General features: G+C 37.1%; 1 protein-coding gene and 1 long non-coding RNA gene across 2 annotated transcripts in view; both read right to left on the bottom strand.

Moving 5' to 3' along the window:
* The window catches only part of LOC139184806 (uncharacterized), a 58606-nt gene extending 47850 nt beyond the window's left edge, over positions 1–10756 (bottom strand). Inside the window, exon 1 of the long non-coding RNA XR_011568327.1 lies at positions 84–10756. This is a non-coding gene — a long non-coding RNA (uncharacterized lncRNA). The remainder of the gene's footprint in view (positions 1–83) is intronic.
* Positions 1–10759, bottom strand: part of SESN1 (sestrin 1) — a 114376-nt gene that overhangs the window by 102434 nt on the left and 1183 nt on the right. The window lies entirely within an intron of this gene.

The raw sequence follows: 10759 nt of genomic DNA, 5'->3' as shown, positions 1-10759 counted from the left end.
CTAAGTGGAATAATAAATGAGCATGATCTCAGGGGAGAAATCAGTTTCCAAGAGTGCTAAAACAATATTCACAAAACCCTTACCTTGGTTCCTAGAGGTGTTATTTCTTCTAAGTTGCTATTCTATAGGGCCAAGGGTCCTGAAAGCAGGTTAAAACTTTTCCAGTATCCCAGAGACTTGGTCCCCTAAAGGACAGATGGTACCAGAGGGCTCAACTTCCCATCTCCGCTCCCCCAATCACACTGTGAGGGCAGATCAGAAGACTAATAGTTAATATTCACTGAGTGCTTACTGAGTTACAGTAAACATTGCACATGTTACCTCATTTAATCCTCACAACTCTGGGAGGGAACTGAGGCTTAAGGAGGTTATATAACTTGCCCAAGGTCACAAAGTTTGGCAGAGTAGGATTTACAGCCAGGTCTGACTAACTCCAAAGCTCATGGTTTTGACCATTCTCTCCTATTGTTGTACAGATAATTAAAGCATAGGCCTTGGCAGTGAAGCATCCGGATGACACGTGTAACTGCCTGCAGCCCCTCCCTACCGGTGCCAGGCTGACAAACTAGAAAGGGAGACAACTCCAAGGAGGGGATGGATGCCACAGATCTGCCTCACTCATAAGGCAAGCTTCTGGGTAAGGCTACCACTTACCCTGTGCAGTGGTTGGTTAGAAGCACTCTTGGGTAAAGTGGAGGTCAGCATTAATCAGCTAATATATTAAAATTTACCATACAAAAGGCAATTAGAGGTGTAAATACATGTGAACACAAAAGGTGGGATATATGACATAATAATCCTAAAGTAATGCCAGTTTGGAGTTTGATTCATGTTAAAAGACCTAGATAAGTTCATCATCTTCACCTTCATTGTCATCAGTATTCACCATCACCAATATCTACTGAGCACTTACTATGAACCATGCCCACTTCTACACACTTAATTGTTCACTTAATTCTTGAAACTACCCTATGAGAGTGGTATTGTTATTACCCACATATTGCAGATGAATAATCTCAAAATTTATTTGTAATTAAGTTGGTACAGTATATTAAAGTTAACAAAATGCTTTACCAATATGATCTTTAATTTTTATAATCACATCATGAGGCATATTATTAAAATTATGTCAGTTCACAGATGAAGAAACAGACTACAGAGGTTAATTTATTCATGAGCGTATAGCTAGTAAAGCACATCCCCGATCTTTAAACCTTCTGAAGTAGCATCTCTGGTCAAAGTGAAACTCTTGTATATTTAAAATAGAAGATAAGAAAAGAAAAAAAATCAAGGAAAAGAAAGCAATAGCTTCCCTTGTTTTTAAAGTTGAATCATTATTAAAATTAAGAGAAGCTTACAGCCTTTCCTCTGATATGTCAAAAGATATATAAGCGCAGTGCTTGGCATATAGCAGGTACAGAGTAAATACCTCATGCATAAACTGAAAAGACATCAGTCCCTAGGTTCAATGGTAAAATCTATACTGCCTCAATAAAATTTCAATTATTTCTTATACTCAATCTCTGTCATCAACAAAACTGAATATAGATTTTATCCTTTAAGTCTGTCAAATTATGCATTACTTGTTAGATGAAAAAAGAGACACACCTTAATTTGGTGAGGTATAATCACTATTAATGACTTTGAGAGATCTTATTTTTTGAGAAAACCCATCTCCCTATCATTTAAATCACTTTTGAAAGGCTTCTCTTAAATATGTCCTTTAGTACCACTGAACATATCACCCTACCACTATTTTGCAAGGCTTGGTCTTTATCACATGATCGGAAGAATTTCTTACTGTGTTTAGGCTATGAATAGCATTTGAAAAATTACTCAGTTATAATTATAGACAGCTAACACCTGCCAACTTGCTAGAAAATGAAATCATGTAAAGTTTAAAGATGATTGTGCAATGCCTGTCAAACACTAAAGTGTCAGAACAGTAAATGCTCATTTTTACCAGTAAACTAAAATTCTAATTAGAGAAAGAGTAAACTAAGATTCTAATTAGACTTTACTGAACCATTACACACAGGACTGACAAATTATCCTAGGTAACTTTTTAAAAAAACATACATATATTTAAGTTAAAACACTAATACTATTCATTTAATGAATATGTATATATGAAAGTTTATTTGGGTAATAAGACTAACAAAACTCACTTCATAAACTTTATTTTCCTTTAGTATGGTTTAAAAGTTTAGGAAGTAGTTTGAAGGTAATTTTATAAGTAATAATTTATAAACCTATGAAGACCTTTCCCTTTTAAAATTAAAAAAGAGTAAAATTTAAAGCATAACACTAAAAGTATCTCATTTTTTCCTAAGGTAATTCCAGATTTCATTGCAATTGAATTAGATTCTTTTAAGTAATTATATGAGAGACTAGAATATGAGAAGACAATTCTTTCACAGCCAAATTTCACAAGTTTTTTTCATATAAACTTTTCATGTCACAAATGGTGACAGTCCATTAGTAGTGCACATGCTTTCAGCAATAAAAATGGCTACTGTGAAAATCCAATAAATGGTCCTAGCAGTCATCCTACAAAAACTTCCTAAGTATCTTCAGTGAAAAACCATTAAAAAAAAAAAAAAAAAAACCTGGAATCTTTTAAAGTACTTTTTATTCTATACACAAATGTCATGGTAAATGTATCTTTAATGACATTAGTTTAACTTGGTATAGTAACCAACAGGAAAAAAAGCAAAGCATAAAATAATGTTTCCATGTTTGTGTGTTAGTCACTAAGTCGTGTCCGATTCTTTACAACTGTAGCCTGTCAGGCTCTTCCATCCATGGGATTCTCCAGGCAAGTATACTGGAGTGGGTTGCCATGCCCTCCTCCAGGGGATCTTCCCCACCCAGGGATCGAATCCGGGTCTCCTGCATTGCAGGCAGATTCTTTACCTCTGAGCCACCAGGGAAGCCCCAGTGTTGCCATAGTGTGACTTAAATTTCCAGTTTGCCCTTTGTAGGCAGTAATACCCGGAGAAGGCGATGGCACCCCACTCCAGTACTCTTGCCTGGAAAATCCCATGGACAGACCAGCCTGGTAGGCTGCAGTCCATGGGGTCGCTACGAGTCAGACATGACTGAGCGACTTCACTTTCACTTTTCACTTTCATGCATTGGAGAAGGAAATGGCAACCCACTCCAGTGTTCTTGCCTGGAGAACCCCAGGGACGGGGGAGCCTGGTGGGTTGCCGTCTATGGGGTCGCACAGAGTTGGACACGACTGAAGCGACTTAGCAGCAGCAGGCAGTAATACCATCATCAAATATTCTGAAGAATCCTCAGGTGCCCCAGAGTATACTGTGCCAGTGTCACTGAAGTACTAGGTCATATCATCAAGGTTAATTAAGGTCTTTCTCTCTTAATGTAATAAATATGATCTAGAAAAGCTGGGTTAAAGTAAATCCTTTTTTCCATTGACTTCAATTAAAAAGAAAATATTTTACCATGGTGTGAAAAAAATAGACTGATTTGAGAAACTGTGACAAAGAACATTATAACTTTTGGTGAGGCTTGCTAGTACGAGCTGGACATACGAACTGACATACGTCCAACGTAACTTTCATCTCTTTATGAATTTTAGGCACTGCCTTCCCTTCACCAGTATCTCCCCTGTCCTTCCACAAATTCTAAAATTTCCCATGTCTCTGGTTCCTCCAGTACCTGCTAATTTGCTACTTATAAACACTGTTTTTAGATATGAAATTATTTATGATTAAAGGTCCATCTAGTCAAGGCTATGGTTTTTCCAGTGGTCATGTATGGATGTGAGAGTTGGGACTATAAAGAAAGCTGAGCACCAAAAAATTGATGCTTTTGAACTGTAGTGTTGGAGAAGACTCTTGAGGGTCCTTTGGACTGCAAGGAGATCCAACCAGTTCATCCTAAAGGAGATCAGTCCTGGATGTTCATTGGAAAGACTGATGTTGAAGCTCAAACTTCAATACTTTGGCCACCTGATGCGAAGAGTTGACTCATTTGAAAAGACCCTGATGCTGGGAAAGATTGAGGGCAGGAGGAGAGAGGGACAACAGAGGACGAGATGGTCGGATGGCATCACCGACTCAATGGACACAGGTTTGGGTAGACTCCGGCAATTGGTGATGGACAGGGAGGCCTGGAGTGCTGCGGTTCATGGGGTCGCAAAGAGGTGGACACGACTGAGCAACTGACCTGAACTGAAGACATAACACCAAATAGGGCTCTGATTACTAACTCTTCATTAGACCCAAGAGTCTGCAGCTATTTTCTGTCACATCAAAGTTTCAACGAATCTTTAAATTGGCTGTCTGAGTTATTATCTACTCAAATAGTTAAAAGATATCCTGCAAATTTCTAATGGCTTACCAAAAAGAAAATTAATATAACTCTAAAACAAAGACCAGCACATCTATTTGCTGTCTTTTACTCCATGAATGATCTGTATAGCACTTTAAGGGCACAAAGTGTTAAAGATAAAATAATTCTAATTAAGCTAAACTATTTTTTCAGGGAGTCCTCCTAATACAGACTATCCAAGACCTTAAGTTGAAATCTAATAGGCAAATATTTAACATCCCATTTTTCTACCAAACATTATATCCCATTTATAAACAAAACAATAACTACATTAAAAAACTATTCTAAAAACTAATCATTCTGCCTTTTTGTTTCTATGCTAGAGACCATCTGGGACACTAAAACAGGAATAAAATATTTGAAATCTGAAAACTTAAAAAAAAAAGAATCCTTGTTAGTTTCAATCTTTCTTAAAAGTCAAATCAAAGAAAGAGGACAGGATGATTTATATATTTCAAGAGGACACTGAGGGTAGAGAGCGTAGCTACTATTCATGTTTGTAAGCCAGTGGCTAAAAAGAACACAGGCTCTTCACTTTGTTTTCAAACCATTTAGGGGAAAAAGTTAAAGGTTTGCTTCAATTTCTTTACATTTTTCATTCAAAGAAGTCCGGACAACCTGAGGGTAGATAGTATTCTCCTCTGTGCTCAAAAGCAAAGAAAGTGGTCAGAGATAGGAATAAGAAGAAGCACAGAGGAGAGAAGCAAGCCAGTAAGCTTTCTGAGGGAAAGGGATTGAGTTCTCAGTGTATCAGTAAAGTAAGGAAGGCCAAAAACCAGTGTATATGGAAGAAACTCAGTGTAGATACTGAAAGAGCACTTTCATATCTGCTGTGATACATAAGAGTCAGCAGTGAATGTTTCAGATGGACTACCTTAAATGTGTGACTTTGACTAGTCACAGCAGTAAAACAGAAATAAAAACAAAATCATCTTAAAAGGCCAAATCTGTTTCTAGAATGTTCCCAATCTGTTATATTTCATAGTATCATTATAAATTAGTTATGTTCCTAATCTTACAGAATCTAAATTATAACTTGACCAATGCAATATATTATCTAGTTAAATATAAGTTTTATTGACAGCCTCTAACTAAACCTATCTTCCATCCCTCTTTTTCCTCAACAACAGGAATCTTTGTTCTCAAGATGGGGGCTCTCCTGGCTCTTAGAGGCTGGATGTGGATTAATCCAAACCAAAAACATAAATGCCCAGTTTCGTTGCCAGTTACTGGCTTGGTAAAGGGCATTTGACACTGCTGGAGGGCTTCTGGGGAAAAATTTTCTTCCCTGATAGATATACAGGAAAAAACTCTTTTCCTCCTAAGCTGAAAATGTTCAATGACTGCACATGCTGCCTGGAATTGCTGTAGCAACCTTGCAACCATGAGCTAAGACAGCCCTTACTACACTGAGCAAAGGTGAACAAAATGATAAAAGGCAAAAGGGTAATGTAGTTCAGCTAATGAATCATTCAAGCTTGAAACAGCCCAACCTCCAGACTCACCATGTGAAAAAGAGATTTATTAACCTCTATTGTTAAACCTACAAACTATATATTACCCAATGGATACCAACTGGATACTTCAACTGCAACTTTAACAACTATAAATGTGCACCATACCCAACAGTTAAAGTTTCATTTCTCCCTGGGCAGGTGGGGAGATGCTGCTAACAATCACGTCACTAAATGAAAGTCTCCTCCATCCCACATAACAAAGACAAATACTCTGTTGCATGGTCTAAATTTTCTACCTTAAGCCAAGTTACTTTCAGACAATGTTCATTGCTGGCAGACATATAAGAAAGTTTAAGTTTTCTTTTGTCATGGTACAGAAATGAAAAGGATCAAATGACTATTCTTGAAAAAGTACTTGGCTATTCCAGATACACCTCATGATGTTTTGATGAATATATACACACACATTTTCTCCCTTAATTTCCTGCATCATAAAGACCATAGCTCACAGGTAGACTATACTAGTATAATGGGCCAGTCCATTTCTTTGCTTAGGGAATCAAGCATATCCAAAATGTATTATAGGTTTAACAACAGCACAACTCCTTCTATGAGAACAGAAGACCTTCTTCAAAAGCAGGGAATAAATCTAATTGATCTTTCACTCCTGAGTACACTGCTTAGCAAAGAAGAGCTCTCAAAAATGTGTTGAACAGATTTAAGTATGTTGATTTGAAATCAATAAATTGAGAATAGGAATACAAACAGAGAATGCTACCTCTCAAAGTGCCCATTTTTACACGTTTAATCATTTTGAGTTGAAACCATCCTACCATGTCTCCTTGACAACATGACCTATAGCAATTAAGTGTGCCATCAGGAATAGCTGCAAAAACTGCAAATACAGTTCGGCTTTTGCTGCTTACTAATGAACAACAGAAGGTATTATGGAGCACTACATTACTTGGTTTCCCTTGTGAAGCTAGTGTGGAGAACTGAAGGTGCAGCATCAAGTACGGACCAGATGATGCTAGGCATTAAGAAGTTTAGATTCTAACCTAAGGGGTTTTCAGGAGGAAAGAAACATGGTCAAATTTCTGTTTTAGATAAAGAGCTCTGCAATTAAAGAGAGGATGGATAGAAAGGTGGAGGACAGGTTAAGTCTGGCAAAGTGAGAGATATCAATGTCAGAAGTAGAACAGTGGCGTCAGGGGCAGAAATCCCTTTAAGAGCTATTTCTAATCAGATTTATCAAAGGCAACTTAATTCAACCTGTGTAAAACAGAACTCATCACTCCCCTAAATTAACCTTCTACCACTCTTGTCTCCTGAAATGACTTAACTATTCACCAAGGAGTTTAAGCTAGAAACTTTAGAGCCATCCTTCATTTTACTTTATCTCCTATATCCAATTAAATACTATATCCAATGGTTTCTAACTCCTAACTACTTCCCAAACCTAGTCACCTTTTCCCACTTTGTCTACTACATCCTACTCCACCATTTTTGCTTTGGACTAATGGCAACCCACTCCAGTGTTCTTGCCTGGAGAATCCCAGGGATGGCGGAGCCTGGTGGCACAGAGTTGGACACGACTGAAGCGACTTAGCAGCAGCAGTGAACAACCTCCTTACTGTTGCACATTCAGTCTTGACCCCTGAAATCCATTCTCCAAATTTCTTCCAAAGTGATGCTTCTAATACACCATGTATCATGTCACCATCTTGCTCAGCGTCCCTCAGTGGCTTCTCATTGTTCCTAGGATGAAGTCTATAACTCTTAACATGGTCTGTTCTCTGGCTCCTGCCTAAAAACAGTAAGAATTCCTAGCTTTATGGTGTTTCTTATTTGCTAGGCACAGTACTCTTGCCTGGAAAATCCCATGGATGGAGGAGCCTGGTGGGCTGCAGTCCATGGGGTCACTAAGAGTCGGACATGACTGAACTACTTCTTTCACTTTTCACTTTCATGCATTGGAGAAGGAAATGGCAACCCATTCCAGTGTTCTTGCCTGGAGAATCCCAGGGACGGGGGAGCCTGGTGGGCTGCCGTCTCTGGGGTCACACAGAGTCGGACACGACTGAAGCGACTTAGCAGTAGGCACTGTGCTATGCTTTGTAAGCATTATTTCATTTTATTCTCTTTGTTAAGCAGGAACTATTCTCATCCTCATTGTGCAGATAAGAAAACTGAGTCAAGGAGAGATTATGTAACTTACCAAAGGTTGTAGAGTTAATAAAGTATTGGAGTCAGCTCTGACTCCTAAGCATGTATTTAAACTTTCACACTCTCCTCAAACTGCATTACTTTCCACTCCTAAATTCACCTGATCTCTTTTACCATGAGGCCTTCACATATATTATTCCCTACATCTGGAATGTCCCCCTCATAATCTCATTTTTGCCTAGATAATACTCATTCATTTCTGCTTAAATGCCATCTCTTCAGGGAAGTCTTCCTATATTATCTAAAATTACATTGTTTGTTTACTTCTTTATGGTCAGTTTCCCTTCAGTAGAATGTCAAAATTGTTACCACTGATTCTCAGTTCTTAGAATGGTATTTAGCAGGGGTTCAATTAACATTTGTTGAATGAAGGCAGCAATGAATGATGTAGGGATGGAAAATCCCATATCTATTAATAGTAACTTCACCTATTCAGACTAAGACACAATATTTATTTAGTAGCTTGCAAGTCCCAGTCAATACTCGTGAGAACTTATAGCCCTCCTAGGGGAGACAGACACATAAATATGTGATTATAACCCAACATAAGTAAAGCGCCTGTTAGAATTGTGGCTGGAATGACGTACAATAGATGCAGAGATGAAAATGAAGGTATAAACTGACAGGAAAACTTCATAGTAGAGATTCTTGATTCCTTTTGCAGAATGAATGAGTCTTAAAATACATATCACATAGTCCATGTATTTCATTTATGAAAGGGGAGAGGAAGGACTTCCCTGATGGTCCAGTGGCTAAAACTCTGCATTCTCAATGCAGGGGGCCTGGGTTTAGGTCCCAGTTCAGGGAATTAGATCCCACATGCTGCAAGGAAGACTGAAGGTCCTGAGTGCCACAATGAAGACCCATCCAGACAAATAAATAAATGTTTTTTAAAAAATAAGGAAGAGGACAAGAGTATACATTACATATAGGGCATTTTACATCTCCTTTATAATATTAATTTACTATAATAACACACCTCTGTATTATTATACCCATTTTATAGATGTGGAAATCCAAGCTAAGAGAGGTCAAATAACTCATTCAAGGTTATATAGTATATTAATAAAGGAGGAGAATCTGAGCCCAGGTTTGATACCAGTACCCATTTACTTACCATTATGTCTGTCCTTTGACTTTGTAATCTCCAGAGCCTAATTACTTCAGTTTTCAATCTAACTCTTAACAAAATTGGCTATCTGGTTTCCCATTCTAGTACTTTTTAAAAGTAGCAAAATAAAGCATTCAAGAAGAGGCTGAAATGAAGAATACTGACAGCAAGGGAAGGGACGGAAAAACTATAAAAATTGAACACACAAATTCAAAGTGGATCACAGAGTCCTATACATATATTCCACCCTCAACTGTACAACAGTACGTACTTGATATGCAAAATGATGATCCCATTATGAAAAAAGAAATGGTTGTTGTCGTCACTAAGATAGAGAAATAACTTGATGCTTAAAAGGGTAAACTTCAAGTGCTGGAATAATAATTCCTCTCTAGTAACTCTGGATTTGGAGAAGGAAATGGCAACCCACTCCAGTGTTCTTGCCTGGAGAATCCCGGAGACGGGGGTGCCTGGTGGGCTGCCGTCTATGGGGTCGCACAGAGTTGGACATGACTGAAGCGACTTAGCAGCAGCAGCAGCAGTAACTCTGGATAAATGTAAATTGTAACAATTGTTTCCACTGTTTGTGAAAAAAAATATCTAAGATTTTAAAGAGTCTTTGTTTTATGCACATTATTTTTTTGTTGCTTTAAACTGAATTCAAACCAGAATAGAAAAACTGTTCATCTTAGCTTATATATATATATACCCAAGTAAATCATACATTTAAAAAACTTCTCGTACCATGACTTTGAACACATGTGAATTGAGTAATTTAGACAGAGAAACATAAAGAGCATTTTGACCATTCTTAATTTCCAAAAAACCTTATTTAAAAAAAAAAAACCTTCAAATAAAAAAAGATAAACTGAATATGTACAAGCAGAAGGAAACATTCTTAATCTTTTACAACTTAAATAGAAATGTATGTAAGAAAGAAAAGAATCAAACTTAGGCAAACACAGAGAAAGCTAGTTAAGTAATTGACCATAAGAGTCTATCAGTCACTCAACCTGGATCCAATTTTTCAATCTGCAGATGTCAGCTCCTTTACAACATGGGCTTTTATTATTTATATAATTCTTTCTTTCAGAAAAGAAAGGTTGCATTTAGGAAACAGATTCTGGGGTTTTTTGTTTTGTTTTTAAGAACAAGAGAAAATTGTTTCACCAGTTATCTTGAACAAGCTGACTAGGAAACATTTAATATCCTTTATCATTTTAGAAGCTTTTAATAACGTGAAACTTTCCACATAGAACATTGTTTGTAACAATATGAAAAGCATACTGGCTACAGTTTCCAACAACATGTAAAAATGAATGTAAAGAAATGCAAGTATTTACTTGTAATTAACTGTAATTTTCACGTATTTTTCCCAGGAAGAATGCATTTCTGCTAAAACTCTCTAGAAAGACAATACTTATTTAGTTGTACTTGAAAATTAGTTCACCTTGTCCAATTTTAACCCCAATTTAAACGTTTTACAGAACGCTCTAAATTTAAGGTAATTCAAATATAACAACTTACTTGAAGCAATTACAAAGTGATTATCTGCAAGTAAACGTCACTGTACTAGATAAACAGTTGTACTTAAAATGCTCTTTCT

Source organism: Bos indicus, chromosome 9 (genome assembly GCF_029378745.1).
Source record: "Bos indicus isolate NIAB-ARS_2022 breed Sahiwal x Tharparkar chromosome 9, NIAB-ARS_B.indTharparkar_mat_pri_1.0, whole genome shotgun sequence".
NCBI classification, from domain to species: domain Eukaryota; kingdom Metazoa; phylum Chordata; class Mammalia; order Artiodactyla; family Bovidae; genus Bos; species Bos indicus.
Note: the sequence above shows the minus strand (reverse complement) of the source record. Positions and strands in the feature narration are given on the sequence as shown.